Raw genomic sequence first — 17,422 nt, forward strand, 5'->3', positions numbered from 1 at the left:
AGATAGGAAAAGAGTTCCAGAAACATGGCCATACAGATGCTCCAGAATGTTCAGGCCTAGCCTTGTCCTGGCTGGGATGATACCATCTCTGGAGCCCGATGCTGGCAGACAGTTGAGGCCGGGGACCTGGGTTGGCCTGCTTTTGCTTCTTCCATCAGTCCTATCTTTACCCACAGAAACAGACTCTGCCCAAACCAGACCTGCAATGCTCAGAGCCCCACAGCGAACAGGCCTCCTGGGTAAATGGTGACTGAGGCTCTGGAGGTCCTGGGTGTCTGGCTGGTGGCAGAATTGTGCATATTTGTAACTGGAATAGCTTCAGGGTTGGCTCTGCCGGCTCAAGGCCAAAGGTGCAGAGTGCCCTGTGTCTCCATGCTCCAAGCTCCACTGCCCCAGTGTTTTCTAGGAACCCTTGCACCAAATTTTTCCTGGAAGCCCCAGGGGCTGCTTGCAAGGTTCTTTGCCCATCACTCCCACCAGCTGATCTGGGACCACATCAGCATCTGGCCTGACTGTCTGACCAGGATTCCCTCCAAGACCAATGCAGATACCTGAGCCCCCATCACCAGGGAGGCTGGGGGATGCCCTAAAAATGTGCTGCATGTGATGTTGGTAACATAGGCTCTGACAGTGAAAGTGAGGGGCACACACCTGAGAAAAAGTCCATTCAGGGCATGGGGAGAAGGGGAGAAATATCTACTGTCCCAATTATGCCCAGCCACGCTTGTCCCATGGCAAAGTTGTCTGGGTTCATGGCATCACGGTGCCCTGACATACCACCAATACCTCCAAGACCCCAGATTCCTTTCCTTGACTCCGCCTGACCTGGGCACATATGCAGTGCTTGGTGCCTGGATTAAGTCTGTGCCCTGTGGTGAGATCTGCCCCAGAGGACCCAGCATCCATTCATACAATGGACTAAGCTGGGCTGCCCCTGCCCAGCAGACAAGCTTTCACAGCCTTGAGCTTCAGCTGGGTTAGTCCCTTTTCCCCTCACGGCCTCCTCGGTCCTGATGTGAATTAGTGGACATAAACAGGAAAGGATGTGGTCAACCCCCCCAGCGTTCGACCTGCTACTCAGTCATTCATGGGGGCACGTTTGAGGGAGGGCACCTCCACTTCTGATCACTCCTCAAATCCTCAAAACGTCCCCATCTATAGGTGAGAAAACCGAGGCCCTAAAAGATCAAGTGGTCAGTCAAGGGAAGTGCCAGACCAGGTATTCTGAGGCTACTTGTCTCCACTACCCACAGACCTGAAACCCCGACATCGACGCTGCTTGCCCCAGACCCAGAAGTTGTGACAGGCCCCCGAGGAGGGTGGGAAATGAAGTCAGATCTGTCCTCGAGAGTCTGAAGGGCCCCAGGGGCCTGTGTGTCCCTGCCTTCCTGCTGAGGAAGGGCCTCAGAAGACCCGTCTCCAGTGGCTGAACAGAAGCCGGGCAGAAGGCGAGGGATCTGACTGACACAGGGGAAACTCTGGGCTCAGAACTGCCAAAGTGAGTTCCTCGTCTACAAGTGACAAAACCACAATGAGCTGTGGAGTGACAGCCGGCTGCCCGAGGGTCAGAGGAATGTTGTTGCCAGACAGGTTGCTGAGGCATCTGCTAAGGCAGGCTCCAGAAACCAGGCCTGGGCTGTCACCACACCAGGCGACTCCCAGGAGGCCGGCCACCTGACCTCACCCCCAGCAAGGTCGAAGGTGGGAAGACTGCAGGGCTTTCCCACAACCAAGTCTGTAGCCATGACAACCTACTTTAAACCATTAATAAAGATAATTATAGGGACTTCCCTGGTGGCACAGTGGTTAAGAATCCGCCTGTCAGTGCAGGGGACACGGGTTCGATTCCTGGTCTGGGAAGATTCCACGTGCCACGGAGCAACTAAGCTCGCGCGCCACCACTGCTGAAGCCCTAGAGCCCGCGTGCCGCAACTACTGAAGCCCTAGAGCCCATGCTGTGCAACAAGAGAAGCCACCACAATGAGAAGCCTGCGCACTGCAACGAACAGCAGGCTCGCCACAACTAGAGAAAGCCTGCGGACAGCAACGAAGACCCAGCGCAGCCAAAAAAAAAAAAGAAAGATAATTATAGGCATGATAACACTAATAATAATGTCTAATCTTTCTACAGCACTTACTACATGCCAAGGACCACACTGGACACTTTTTCTGGATCTTCACGTGTATTAGTTTCCTGTGGCTGCTAATAATAAATTACCACAAACTGGAAGGTTTAAACAAAAGAAGTGGGCTTCCCTGGTGGCGCAGTGGTTGAGGGTCCGCCTGCCGATGTAGGGGACACGGGTTCGTGCCCCGGTCCGGGAGGATCCCACATGCCGCGGAGCGGCTGGGCCCGTGAGCCATGGCTGCTGGGCCTGCGCGTCCGGAGCCTGTGCTCCGCAGCGGGAGAGGCCACAGCGGTGAGAGGCCCGCGTACCGCAAAAAAAAAAAAAAAAAAAAAAAAAAAAAAACAAAAGAAGTTTATCCTCTCCCAGTTCTGGAAGCTAAAGGTCAGAATTCAAGGTGGCCGCAGAGCCACATTCCCTCTGAAGGCTCTAGGGAAGAATCCTTTGCCTCTTCCAGCTTTTGGTGGTTGCTGACAATCCTTGGTGTTCCTTGGCTTGTAGATGGATCATTCCAATCTTTGTCTCCGTCTCCACATCGTGTTCTCCTCTCTGTGTGTCTGTTCAAATTTTCTTCTTCTTATAAGGACAAGAGTTGTATGGGATTAGGGCCCACTCTAATCTAGTATGACCTCATCTTAACTCGATTGCCTCTGCAAAGACCCTATTTCCAAGCAAGGTCACGTTCACAGGTCCCAAATAGACACGAGTCTGTAGGAGACACTATGCAACCTACTGTATCACAAGTAATCCTCCCAACAACCCTGGTGCCGCTCTTATCTCCATCTTACAGATAACAAAACTGAGGTTCAGAGAGGTTAAGCAACTTGCCTGAAGTCACACAGCCAGGACCAGAACCCTGTCTGTCTGATTCTAGAACCCACACTATATTGTCCCAAGCATCATCTTCATTACCGCCTCCTCACAGGGCCCAGTGGTTCAATGTTCACGAAGCTTCTCCTGGCCATTGTCACATCTTGCCACCACAACCTCAAGGGGTCTGGTTTGCAGTTTACAAAGGAAACAGAGACTCCATTAACAAACCTGACCAAGGTCACACAGCTAAAGAGTGGCAGTCTTTCAAACATGGGTCCAGCACTCTCCACGATGTAGGCTCCAAATGGGGGCCTAACGGGAACATTCCAGGGCTTTGTGGAGTCAGTGGAGCCTACTTCCCCAGCGTGATCAATGGCTGCGCTGTGTTTACTGATAACACCCACTTCAGCTACACCTGCCAAGCTCATAAAAGGTATTGTAAATCTGCGGTTTAAATTCACCTCCTCAGGTTTCAGCCCCTTGTCCAGAGCTATTCTCTGCCAGCAGCAAGGCCAGCTGTTTGAGTGGTTACATAGCAGAGAAAAAGCAGGTCAAGAATCCGTGAGGCCCTCACAGCTCACATCTCAGCCTCAGGGCCTGGGCTGTGGCAAGAGATGAGATAGGCACCATTCATCCCTCATCCCGTTGCTCCCGGCTAAGGGGTGAGACACAGATACAGCCTCATTAGCCAGACGCCAGTCATGGCTCCAGGCACCATCCAGCTTTTTCCATTAATCCACACAGGTATCGATGAAGTCGGTGCTACTGGTAGCCCCGCTTTTCCAGAGGAGGAGACTGAGGCTCAGAGGAAGGCCACACTCTGCTGGTGAGTGGCCACACCAGGACTTGGTCCCAGATCTGCTTGAGTCCAGAGCCCCAGTCTTGGTCTCTGCAGGAGGGACATCCAGGGAGGCCTGGAGCCTGCGAGTGGCCACTGTGATGGAAGCACCTTAGAGCTTGCAAGGGACAGAGTGGGGCTGGAAGGGATTTGAGAGAGGGAGGCCAGGCCTGAGGCCCAGGATCAGTGAGTCAGTGTGTTCTGGAGCCAAGCAGGGTAAGGGAGGGATGCTAATGGGCACAGGCAGGACCCTGGAGGACCTCCCTCTGCCCCACTTGCAAGAGCCAGAGAGGTTTAACATGAAAAGGAGACCACGTCACCTTCTGACTCTAAAAGCACCAGTGGCTTCCCGTGAAGCTTACAACAGAATCCAGACTCCTTACTGTGGCCGACAAGGCCCTGCAGTGCTGGCCTGATGACCTCCCTCAGCTCAGTTCTGCTCCAGCCACAAAGGCTTCCTTCTTGTTCCCTAAACATGCCACGGGGTCTTTGCACTTACTGTTCTCTCTGCTTAGAATGCTGTTCTCCTCTAGAAAAATGGTACAGATGAACCGGTTTGCAGGGCAGAAATTGAGACACAGCTGTAGAGAACAAACGTATGGACACCAAGGGGGGAAAGCGCCGGGGGTGGGGGTGGTATGTGATGAATTGGGAGATTGGGACTGACACGTGTACACTGATGTGTATAAAATGGATGACTAAGAAGAACCTGCTGTATAAAAATATAAATTAATTAAAAATAAAAAGAATGCTGTTCCCTGAACTCTGTGCATGCTGCCTCCTCGTCCTTAGACTCTCAGCTCCGCTGTCCCCTCCTCAGAGTGGCTTCCCCTGGCCACCAGTCCAGAGTCAGTAATCCCCAGTTATTCTCTATGCAATCCCCTTGTTTTCTTTCCTTCTTAGCACGTATTGCATCTTGCCGTCGCTGTTTGTTTATTGTTTGCCCCTTAATCGTCTTTCTGCCATGAAGCCAAGGACTTTATCTTGTTCCCTGCTGGTCCCAGTACCTAGCACAGTGCCTTAGCCATAGTAGATGCCCAGTGGATATTTGTGGAATGAGTAAATGAATAAATTCTCTAGAAATGTGGAATCATAGACGGATCACCCAAAGAAAGACCCAGGAATATACAGAGCTGACAGTTGTGATGGGATGAGAAGAGCAGCCCAAGATCAAGGCCTGAGTGGAAGCTGCTGGGGAAATCCTGGGAGAAGAGAGAAGTGTATGAGCCCCAAGGGGCCAGCCTGACTGCAAACAAGGGCAGAAATGCATGGAAAGGAGGTAGTTTTCTCAAGAGCAGTGCAGACAGAACTCATGGCCAACCAGCTGGCATATGAGATGAGGGAGAGGCTGGTAAGAGCTTAAGGGTGATCTGTCAGGGTGACAAGCAAAAGTAGGCCCCCAAGGCCCATTCATTTATTCATTCATTCATAGATATCAAATGCCTACCATGTACAGTGAGTGAGGATGGCTGTTCTGGAGGAGGCAGAGGCAGGGAGAGTAAATCAGGGTCAGAGTAAAGGAGGTAGGGGCTACCTGGGGCTGCTGGGCCTTAAGCCAGAAGGACTTCCTGGAAGAGGGTGACCAGCCCCTGTGAGAGGATGCTCTACCTCAGGCTGCAGCTCTGGGCAGAGGCAGGAAGGGGAGTCAGGTGACTCTCTGCTGCTTCAGCTCCAGCCGCAGCCACAGCAACCGGACCAGAGAGGGTTCATCAGTTCCTATCCTGCTCCAACCCATAACAGGGACTCAGATCAGAAGTTCACCTTTAGCCTCAAAGGCTCTGAGGTGGGGTTTGCACACATGCTTTGAGCTCCATCCATGAAAGCCCTAGATACCACGATTACAACGAGGATACCAGCTTGCGGGCGGCAGGCTGTCAAACGGGTGCCCTGCAAGGAGGGCACCCGTCCACTGAACTCCCCCGGCCACTGCGGGGCCAGCTGTGAGTCAGCCTTTGACCTCGGCCCCCTTCTTAATTTAGAAGAACAGCTGCTGCCCACCCAAATTAGCCCCTTGTTCAGCATCCGTTCCTCCATTCACATGCCTCCCTGCTCAGGTTCTTTAGAAAATCAAGTAGGCATGTTGAACGACCCTGGGGGGTTGTCCTCTTGTTGGACTGTTTTTGCACCAGACAATTTCAAACAGTATGAACTCTAGTGAAAGTTTCCCTTTCACGTCTGACCTCTATCCCCAAATTCACTTCCTCTGAGATGGTCATTGTGATCAGTGGCTGGTGGATCCTTCCAAGAGATAGTCCCCACATACAAGCTCACGCTAAGAAATGCCGGTTCCCCTGCAAATGTCAGCACAGCACACATACTGTTCGGCACTTTGCTTTTCCTACTTCACCCTCCTGGAGAGCCTTCCAGCTCATACGGAGACTTGCCCCTTACCGTTGCATAAAGGGTGAACACACCCAAACGATTTAACCAGTCTCTGCTGACGAACGATCGAGTTATTTCTAGTCTTTTGCAACCACAAACAGTGCTTCCAGAAACTTTCTTATCCCTGGATCTTTGCTGTCACTTACAAGTAGTCATAGATATTTCTAAAAGTGGAATGGCTAGCATTATCATTTTTAATTTTGGGGTAGGGACCACCGACTCCTTTGAGAATCTAATGACAAATTAAAAATCCTCTCTCCAGAAAAAAACCTTTGCAATGATTTTGCATTCGATTTCTGGAGGGAGGCTCTCAGATGCCACATTAAGTCACCGTATAGGGGGAAAGAACACGTGTAAGAAAATTGCATCCGACCATCGCTTCTGTGTATGTGTATAGATTCGGTCATGATATAGGAAGCAACCAGTTTGTTCCACTGACAGCCACAGAAACAGCAAGCAGAGTTCAGTTCAAATTCCAGAAGTCAGATTCCTTATCATGCTTTGTCCAGCAGGGTACATACCTCTTGCGCTTGTCATGTTTCTTGATCTCTGCTCCCCAGAACGTGGCTGTGGGATGGGCGTGCTGGGCCGGGGCTGCTCCTCCCAGCAGCCGCGGGGGCCCTGGACCCTTCCTGCAGCTGCCTTCTCGCCTCGGGTTGTGAAACCAGACCCCGCGCCTGGAAGGCTCCAGAGCTCACACGCTCAGTTAGGTATTAATATTTTATGCCGGCAGCCAATGAGGACTTGGGTTAACAACCGTCTCTCCAGGAAAGCACCGTCCAAAGAGCACAAACTCCATCACCTCTCAGTGAGGATTCACATCGGACTAAAGGGAATCCACTAGAGAAAAGCTAAAAGGAAACAGAGCTGGGAGCAGCTTGTGGCTGGTCAGAGTCTGGGGTCAACGGGCTCAGGGTCTGAGCTTGGGCCCTCGGGAGGCAGGAGGTTCCCTTGGGCCGTGGCCATGCGCTGGTGTCCAGCTGGCTCTAAGGCCGAGGGCACTGCCCACAGTGAGGACATGGCAAGAGCTGAAGCCAGACAGCCAAGGGCCCTGGCTGACTGTGTCCCAGGCCACTCCCCTGACAGAGCTTCACACAAGGCCGTTTCCACAAATCCAGAGCAGAGCCCAAGAGCCGCCTGGCCGGTGCCTGGCTCAGAGGAGGCATTCAACACCTGTTATCCCTCCCGTCCTTCCCTCTTTCCTTCAAAGTTCCTGGAGCTCAAACTCGCTGCAGAGCCTCACGCTGCCCCTACAACCCGTCCCGCGGATTTTCAGGATGACAGCCTCCCGGTACAAGCCCGAGGAGAACTCATCAACAGCCAGGAGGCCATGGATGGTCAGGAACTCCCCTGTGCTCCCTGAGCTACAAACCTTCCAGTGGGCAGTTTAGAGAGGAAGGAACTGAGAACTCCCATTTCCAGAAGCCCATGTAAGTTCTAGAAGGTTCTGTCCTGAAGGCTAAAGCCATTTTGCCATCCGTGGCTTAGGCACTGAGAAAAAGTTACCTAACGTCTACTGAGGACTCACTGCATACCAAGTAGCAACATATGCATTTCCAGGTGTGTTCACTTTTATCCCTCCAACAGCCCCCTGATGTGAATTCTAGGGTTATCCCTCTTGGATTTGTAGCTCAGGCAGCTCTGCCCGGGGGCCCCGGGCGCTTTCCCCTGAGCAGCTTTCTGAAGGAGAAGGGAGGAGAGAGCAGTTCCACGCCCTTCTCCTGCTCAGGATGGAGCCCCGGGTGTGCTGTCACTGCTTTACCTGTGTCATCGTGCCACCTTTGCAAGTGCCCCGTGAGGTAAGAAGTGTGTTTATGTCCCTTTCGCAGGTAAGGAAGCCGACCTGAAGTCAACCTGCCCAGCAGCTCGGTGGCAGAGCTGGGATTCAGCCCCAGGCTGGCGGTCAAAGGCCAGGCCCTCGCTGGGCACTGCACGGTGCAGTCCACGTGGGGACGTGGCCTTGAGGAAACAGAGCAAGGAGGGGGAAAGCCTTTGCAGCATGGACGGCGGGAGCTACGTTTGCAGTAAAGTCTCGTCCGCGTCTTTGCCAAGATCTGCGTGTAACTGTCTCCCTGAAGAGACAGCCTAGGGTGAGGACTTAATGGCTCTGGGCTGGGGTCCCAGCCTGGGTTTCTCGTCCCAGCTCTGCCCTGACAGATCCAGTCTCTCCACGGGCCAGGGCAGAGGGCAGGCTCTGCCGACCCTTCTGGCCGTGATGCTTTGTGATGCAGGAGTGGGAAGCAGGGCTGAAGGCAGAAACCCTCACCGATACCGACCTTATGTGCCTGAGGAGCAGCCCACCCCCGGGGAAGCTACTCAGCCCGCCTTGACAGCAAGCCCATCACCCCCGCCCCCAGCAGAGGGCAGGGACAGCAGCACCTGATTGAGCACTAACTAGGTGCCAGGGGCTGGGGCTACTTTTACGCAAGCCGCTTGCTATGGATCAAAGCAGACGCTGTCACTACACCCATCTTACAGATGAGCAAACCAAGGCTCAGGAAAGTCAAACAACTAGCTCAAGTTCACCACAAACCCAGTAAAGCAACAAGGCCAACGTATCCAGTAGGTACAGGAGACACGGTGCCCAAGACCTACAGTACTTTTAGGGGCCCATGAAAATATTATAATTTCACTTAAAAGCAGACGGAAAAAAATAAACATTCAGGATGAAGAAGATGGTTTAACATATAACAAAATATTTACCTTTACGCCAACATCGTGGTAAATATATTTTTAGATTTTTCTTTTTAAACAAAAAGAGAAAGGGGTCCACAAAGGCAAAAGTGCCTAGGGCTTGTGAAAGTTATCGTGCTGAACCTTGAACCTAGATCCATCCCCTCTTAAAGCCAGAGCTACCAAAGAACCGTCCAGCCTCTCCCCTGGTGTCAAAGGAACAGCGCTCAGGAATTCCCTGGCAGTTCAGTGGTTAGCACTCGGCACTTTTGCTGTCGGGCCCTGGGTTCAGTCCCTGGTTGGGGAACTAAGATCCTGCAGGCTGAGCAGCACAGCCAAAAAAAAAAAAAAAAAGGAATAGCATCCAGGGCCATCCTGGGAGCTGCAGTGTGCACCGGTCCCTGAGAAGGCCACAGCCAGGACAGCCACTCAGCCACGGACACTCACCCTACTCGCCACTATCCCTGGTGGGCAGGCCGCCCAAGCTTAATTCTTGGCCTCCTAGAAGCTATCGGAACAGAGCAGCCACGTTTCAGGGGCCGAGTCATTCATGGGGAGAACGTGAGCCCCTGGAGGTGCCTGCCTGGGAGAAGCAGAAGAATGACATAGATCATCCGGAAAAACATTCCAGCTTTTCTTCCTCACCTGAAGAAAGCAACAGATAGATAGCCTGGACTGTGTTTGAAAGACCTGGTATAGCCCAGGTGGACAGAGAGTCACACATACCTGGGTTTGGGTCCCCACTCTGTCGTTTAGTTTGCTGTGTGACCTTGAGAAAGTTACTTTACTCCTCTGACTCTGTTTTCCCTTCTGGAAAGGGGAATAATAACAACTCCCCTTCCTCCATACACACACCCCAATAGGGTTGTAGTGAGAATTGGTGGAAATAAAATACTTTCTGTATAGAAAAGCACTGCAACTAGTAAAAGCCAGAATATTCATTTGTTTGGGAAAGAAAAAAAAATATTGATCCCAACATCCCTAGGGTCTTGAGTAACTAAAACCACCGTAACCTAGGCCACACCGTGAGGTCAGCCTCTTTTTCCTCCAGGTCTTTGAGGGGACAGTTTAGACGGAACCTTACCAATGAAAGGGGAATGTCACTTCCGATGAAGCCATCAGCAGAGTCAGAAATTCATCAGCCCTGGTGACTTTCACCACACTTGAGCCTGGCAAGTCCAGGATTACAAAACCGCAGGCAGAAACCATGAAATTAGACCATTGGCGTGAGTAATGAGCAGACCCAGGGCTCCCTCCAGGTGAGCAGCGCTGCTGCCTATCAAGTGAGCACGTCTCACACCAAAGTTCAGTGCAGTAGTTAGAACCACAGCTGTGCACGGCAGGGAGGCTGAACCCTGCTAATACAACATGAGTTTCTCAAGGTGTTCCAAAAGCCCTTGGCAGGAGGCAGCCTCCTCTGATGACAGCACCACCAGCCCCTCCCCCAGAGTTGCGCTTCTCAAGCAGCATCACGCACATGAGTCACCTGAGACGTTGTTAAAATGCAGCTTAGAGGCTTCCCTGGTGGCGCAGTGGTTGAGAGTCCGCCTGCCAACGCAGGGGACGCGGGTTCGAGCCCTGGTCCGGGAAGATCCCACATGCCACGGAGCAACTGAGCCCGTGAGCCACAACTACTGAAGCCCGCGTGCCTAGAGCCCTGCAATAAGAGAAGCCACCGTGATGAGAAGCCCGCGCACCACAACTAGAGAAAGCCCGCGCGCAGCAAGACCCAATGCAGCCAAAAATAAATAAATAAATTTATTTAAAAAAAAAAAAAAAAAAAAGAGGGATTTTTGCAGAATCATCTTGGAGTGGCTCTTCTTTTCTTTCATAAAAATATCAACCCAGGGACCCAAGAGCAGGGAGGGGACAGCAACTCCCTCTTCCCATCTTGTGTGAGATGTGGTAGCAGGAATAGTGAAGCTTGGGGGTCGTCAGCCTCCCCATCAACTCCACCAGGACCCCCTCCCCTAACTCTTGAACATAGACAGCTTAGCCATAGCACTCTGGGGATGCAGGTCCAAGCACCCGAGGCCATTCTCACCAATGGGGACAAGTCTGGTGCTGGGGAGCAGGGCTGTGCACCCACTGAGGCAGACAGGCAGGGCCAACCTCAAGGAGGAGCTTCCAGCCACGTCCTGAGCTCCTTGTCCCAAGCACGCTCCACCTGGAAGCAGCCCGCAGGGACCCGCCACCCCACAAGAGGACCCAAAGGCCGGGACACCCATGGTGTCAGCATCAGAGACCAGGACATCAACCAGCAGAGCCCCTGCCCCCACCTCTGGGTGAATTCCCCTCTCTGATGATACCTGGGAGGAGGGGAGGCCCCAAAATTATTGAAAGGGAACTTAAGGCCACCCTTCTGCTCCCCAAGGGAGCTTGGGGACAGAACTGGAGTGTATCACTGGCAAGTTTTAAAGCGGTGTCATACCCACTGCATATACTTAGTTTAATAATATTCAATATTTAGGAGAGCATTTACCATTTTACTTTTAAAGTAATACACGTATGGTGGTTTAGGCACACATGATTAAATAAATTGTTTGATAAAAAATTGCTAAAGGTTACCATCTGCTAAAGTAATCTTACTGCTGTTTCTTAGTGGAGCTCTCCTCATTTCAACTATTCGAGGCCTAGGAAACACCAGGTTGCCCCTGAGCAAACTGTGCTCCCTTACATTTTTTAAACATTAAAAAAATATACTGCCAAGGTTATACACATTATATAGTTCATTCAATATTCAGTAAAATATTCACCTTGAAGCTTTATTTTTGGGGTTCAAATTCTGAAATTTCTGTAAAATAAAAACACCTGCAGATGGCATCTAGAATAGGGGTTAGTTACCTTTTGGTGTCTCTACTGCCCCCTGCTCTGCAGAGGCAGCAATTAGGGATGCTCGGACCTCCCCTCCCTGCAGCCTCTTCCCCAAGGAAATAGATCTAGGAAAAGGCGGGAGATACCTGCCTCTGATAGTGAAGTTCAGGAGGATAAAAAAAGCAACAAAAAAGCTTCCTTCTTTGGCTTTCCTCTTTGCCAAGACTGGATCCCTGCCGGGTCCCTCCTCCCTATGAGTAAGACCAAAGGAAGAGTCATTCATTCCCTCTTTTTTGCTAGGCACACGTCATGGGAGAAATGCTGCCTCTTCCCTGCAAGGCACTTCAGCACTTGAGATATTTGAGTCGGTGATAGGGGACTTCATCATCAGAAAGTTTCGGCAACAGGAAAAAGAAAAAAACGCTTTCTTTTAAAAACAAAATTTAAAAATTACTAGATCAAATCAACTCATTTATCAACAGGGAGAAAAAAATGAATGCTTGTCTATGCCACCCCAACCAGCTCTGAACGAAGAAGCTGCCATGAATTCCAAAAAGCAGCAAAGACACACAAATGGAAAGTTAAAGCACATATCGTCCAGTGATGACAATTGGATGGTACACTTTTCCTTTGTGGATTTCCGGAAATGACCATCATGAATAGAATAAGAGAGATCATGTATGGGGTCCTTACTCCATGCCAACGATTTCTATGGCATTTCAGTTAATTATCATAACAGCCCGATGAGGTAGCACTCCTCTTGTCAGCCCCGTTTCGTAGACTAACAGAGGGATTAAGAGACTAACTCAGAGTTTCGTAGCTAATAAAACTCGATTCCAACCCAGGCACCTGTCTCCAGGCCCTTGCTCCTCACCCAGGCCAAAGTGGACTCCAGAGTGAAACCGAGCCACGACCAGCGTGTGGGTCACTCCTCAGGGGAGCGAAAAGGTTGCAGGCATTTTCTTGTCAATCTTTATTAGACTTCCCTCCCCTCCCCCTGTAGGGCTAAGAGCATTACGTTCTCTTGAGAAAAAGCTACACCACCCGCTCAAGAAGTTGAAGAACTCGTGCGAGGTCAAAAAGGGAATTTTCATAGTAGAGTCTTTCGGGTGTCAGGCCGAAAAGTCTATCTCGTTGCACTACCCCGAAAAGTCACGAAAAGAACGCAAAAACGTGCCCGCTTCCTCCAAAATCATTTTCCTGGCTTTCATCTCAGCCCTTTAAAGGGGCATCATCTGCTCTGTTACAAACCAGTGTGTACAGTGTGTTGAGTACTTGTGAGTGTGTGACTGTGTGTGTTGAAAGGGTGACAGAGATGGGGAAGGAGGCAACAACTGAGGAAATCAATCAACCCAATGGGAGAAAAATAATCACAACACTGCAAATGTAGCAGCCAACATGAGATCGGGTTGCCATAGCAACCGTTTAATTGACATTTTCATTTTCCCAGCATTTGTTCTGGGCAGGTGTGGGCAGATACGTATCCTCGGGGATGTGTGAGGATGAGGTGCGCCCATTTGCCACTGTGAGCCCGCAACTGGGGAGTGGTACTGCCTCCAGGTAAGGCCCTTGGAATTGGGGTCTTAGTCAGTGCACAGAGGACCCTGTGTCTCTGAGCATCCGTGCCACACATAGCATCATTATTGTGTGACAGAGGTGGAGGTGATGATATTCCTGTACTTCGTCACTGCATGGATGAGACAATGAGGCCCAGGCTAAGGGTCATGCAGAGTGGCCATGGCAGAGCCCGGCTCAGACCCAGGTCCACGCTGGCTTGCTGAACCAGGGTCAAGTAGCGGGGGGCTGGGGAAGAAAATGAGGTGAGGAGGCAGCAATAGCACAGTTTAAACCCATCCACAGAGCAGGCTCATCTTTTTTCTTCTGAGAGAGTGGTAGTTTTCTGCACCAAACCATGCACTGCAGGCAAATCCGCCTTCAGAGAACAAAGAACAGAGAAGTGGGGGGTAGGGGAAGGCAGCATCCCCACGCTCAGAGGACGGAATTAAGCTCGGATTCACCTGTAAGAACAGCTCATGTTTTAGCTACAAACCTCCTCCAAGCAGCCTCAAGATTCAAAATTCATGTACCTTGCAAGCTGCACAGCAATCCTAGAGGCAGCCTTGGCTGGGTCCTCGAAGCCTCGACGCAAGCGGAATACTAAACACACCCTGAGTTCCCGACGTGGCCACCTGGTTACAGCCCTGCCCGAGCTTGTCTGCAGCAATTTCTCTCAAAGGCGAGGCTACATGCATATTTGTTACCAACCATCCGTAGACAAGACAGTGTTCAGAAAGCACAGCTCCGCATGGGAAAATATGAGCTGTCAGCACGTCATTTTCGTGGGGGCAGGAAAATCTTTAGGTGGAAAATGTTGCTTTTATGATTTCCCCGTGAGGAAAGAACGGGCTGAAATTGCTATGGTTCTGTAGCTTCCGTTTTCCAAGAACTAAATGCTTTCAAGAAGCCCATCAAGGTCGGACTACAGCATAGCTTTGCTTAATCCATTTCTTCCCAGGTTTTGCATTGTCATCTTTGCTTCCTGAACTATTTCTGCATCTTATAGTTAGCACAGACGTGCATCTCTATGTGTGAAAAGCAAACAACAGAAAGGCACCACTGCATGAGATGCATGAAACTCTAGGTGGAATGCTGACTCGGCTGAAATGGGCCCTGGGAAATATGGGGGAGTCCTGAAGGGTCCCAGGCAGAGGACAAACCACTGGTCTCTTCCTAAAACCTGAGAAGAGCATTCTGGAAAGTAACCCTTATTCTGGGTGGTATTGCTCCCCAAAATATTTTTTTTTTTCCAAAATATTAAAGATTATTTTTAATTGTCTTTGTAACTGAAAGGCTAAAAAAAAAAAATTGCTATAAATTGGAGACCTCCCCCACAGTCATTCCCTTCATTTTATTTTAAATTCCATTGAAATTTATTTTAAAGCGCTTCCTGTGACTTAAAAATATAGGCATGTTTGGCTAATATTATTATTTGATGCTTTACACTTGAATGTAATCAAAGCGTCAGGTTTATTTACCCAAACTTACTCAGCTGTAGGTTTGGGATTTTTTTTTTTCTGGATCTAAAATTCCAAAATACTTGAGCAACACATATTTGTCAATTTGACAGTTTCTCCGCTATTTTCAGCACTTTCTTTTTCATCACCATCTTTTTGCCATTGACAATGCCACTGCGTTGTCTAACAGACTTTTCAAGTTGATTATTCTAAGTTGTCCCCTCCCTACTCCCTGCTTTCCTCCACCCGTTTCAGTAAACGGCCACAGTTGCTCAAGTCAAAATCCTAAAGCGAGTCCTTTCATTTTTCAAACCCTCACGCAAGCCCAGCGGGCCCTACATGCAAGACGGTGTCACACCACCTCCCACACCCTCGTCCTGGGGGGCTGAGGAAGCGACCTCACCAGGCTCCCCGTGTCCCCCCTGTCCCCCCTCCACGAGGCAGCCAGAGGGACTTGTAAAAGCAGAAACTACAACATGTCACTTCATTCAGTCTTGCATTCAACAAATATCTGCACGCTTACTCTGGGCCAGCACTGTTCTACCACTTTCTAGACCTTGCTAGACATTGCATTCTTATCAGAAAGAGGACAACCGACAAAATTAAAGAGGGAAATGTGGAGTGTGTTAGAGGATAAGAAGAGCTGTGGAGAAAAATGACACAGGGAGGGAGGACATGGAGTGTGGTGAGTGGGTGAATTTACTACGGCTCTTTAAACAGGGGGTTGCAATTTTAGGTAGGGTGGTCAGGGGCAGCCTCGCTGAAAGGGGCATATGAGACCGGAAGGAGATGGGAGAGTGATCCGTACAATACGTGGGGGAAGAGTTACAACCCTCCAAGGGGCTCCCTATTCCACGAAAACCCCAGTCCCTTACTGTCACCCATGGGGTCCTATAGGACGTGTCCCGCTGGCCTCTTAATGCACTTCGTCCTCTGTTCTTCAGCCACCACCTCTCTCGGGTCTGTCACCATGCCATCCAGGTGCTTTCCCATTTCAGGGTCTTTGCTCTGGGTGTTCCCCTGTCTGGAACACCCCATGCAGACCTCCACACACACCCCATTCCCCTTTCTCCTTCTCTCAAGGCTGGCATCTGTCCATCCTCAGGTCTTAAGGATGTCACTTCCTCAAAGAGGCCTTCCCTGACTACCCCCCAGCCTCCCATCACCTGCCTTCTTTCTGTGTTTTATTCTCATCGTGGTTCATATCACCATCCGAAATCATCTTGTTTCCTGTTTGCCTCCCCTACCAGGAATGCCAGCTCCAAGTTAGAGAATCACATCGGCCTGTTCACGGCCTGGAACAGGCTCTGGTACAAAAAAAACATTCAATACATATTTATCGAGTGAAGACATCAATCAGTCAAATCAGGCTAGTTAACGAGCTTGTAAATAATTAAAGCGATCCAGGGCAGCAAATTGAGAATCACCCCAAACCAATCGACCCTCATCTCAGGCTCCACCATTTCATCAACAATGAGAACAACAACAGCAATAAACAATAAAACAATGCAACAATAATTCAACAATTCCATTTCATAATTCAATAAAACTGTTCAACAATCCTAAAAACTTGAGCAGTTTTTGAATTCCTTCACCTTTACTATCATGTTTTATCCTCATGACAACCCAGCGAGAGAGAGCCCATTATTCCCACCTTAATAAGTCCAAAAACTAAGGTTTAGGGGACGTTCTGTGACTTGTCCAAGGTCACTCAGCCCGTATGGGCAGAACCAGCATCCTAAAACCAGGCCACACAGTGGTACTCAAATTCCTCTAAATAAATATCATGGAGCACCTACTGTGTGCAAGGAACCGTGAGAATTTCAAAGACTGATTATCTCACAGGCAAATTGAGATGTTATAAAAGGATTTTCAGCTAATTCTGAACTACGTGAAAGGAATCCAATTATAGTATGGTCAAAACGTGAATATTACCCATCACAGCGCTTACTGTCCACGAGGCCCTGGGCAACGCCCTTTGCATGCATTACCTTGTTACTATGTATTATTACCCCACTTTACAAAAGAGGAAACTGAGGCCCAGAGCACTTAAGTGACTTGCTCAAGGTCCCACAGCCAGGAAGTGATGGAGCTGGGCTACTGAACTCAGACAGGAAAAACCTAGTACTCTCTGGGTTAGATCTGGTCTGTTGGCAGAACTTTTGAGAGCATAGAAGATACTAGAAATACCTAAATCTGGCCACCTTCAGACATGTTTGCAGGACTTGAAGAAAAAAATCCATATATTCCATCCTGGAGGAGTTTCTTTCCTTTATCTAAAAGCAATATGAGGGACTTCCCTGGTGGTGCAATGGTTAAGACTCCATGCTCCCAATGCAGGGGGTCTGGGTTTAATCCCTGGTCAGGGAACTAGATCCCACGTGCATGCCACAACTAAGGAGCCCACCTGCCACAACTAAAGACCCAGCACAACCAACCAAATAAATACATAAATATTTTTAAAAATAAAAGCAATAGGAGCCCCTGGGCAAGGTCTGGTCCCTCAGCTCCTTACCTGTAAGCCATGGTCCATTACCGCAGAGACCAGGATGCCTTCTGGGGAGGACGCTAGGAGTTTGGCAAGAACAGCTCCGTCAGAGGTGCAGGGGCCAGGCCAGTGCCAGCCATGACAGCCAGGGGCCTCCTTCTGGCCTGTGCTGCGGTCTCTCTCCCACTGTCCCCTCTGCAGGGCCCAGATATTGGAGCTCAGCCTCACCAGGGCCAGAACCACGAACATGACGGCCCCGGCCCAGCTCACCCTG

General features: G+C 50.2%; 1 protein-coding gene across 3 annotated transcripts in view; it reads right to left on the reverse strand.

Moving 5' to 3' along the window:
* Nucleotides 1-17,192, reverse strand: part of KIFC3 (kinesin family member C3) — a 62,515-nt gene extending 45,323 nt beyond the window's left edge. For 2 of the 3 annotated variants that reach the window (XM_032612324.1, XM_032612322.1), the window contains exon 1: nt 17,176-17,192. The gene's annotated coding sequence lies outside the window, so the exon portion shown is untranslated. The remainder of the gene's footprint in view (nt 1-17,175) is intronic. The other variant, XM_032612326.1, reaches the window with a different exon arrangement.
* Nucleotides 17,193-17,422: the final 230 nt, after the last annotated feature.

This window comes from Phocoena sinus, chromosome 19 (genome assembly GCF_008692025.1).
Source record: "Phocoena sinus isolate mPhoSin1 chromosome 19, mPhoSin1.pri, whole genome shotgun sequence".
NCBI classification, from domain to species: domain Eukaryota; kingdom Metazoa; phylum Chordata; class Mammalia; order Artiodactyla; family Phocoenidae; genus Phocoena; species Phocoena sinus.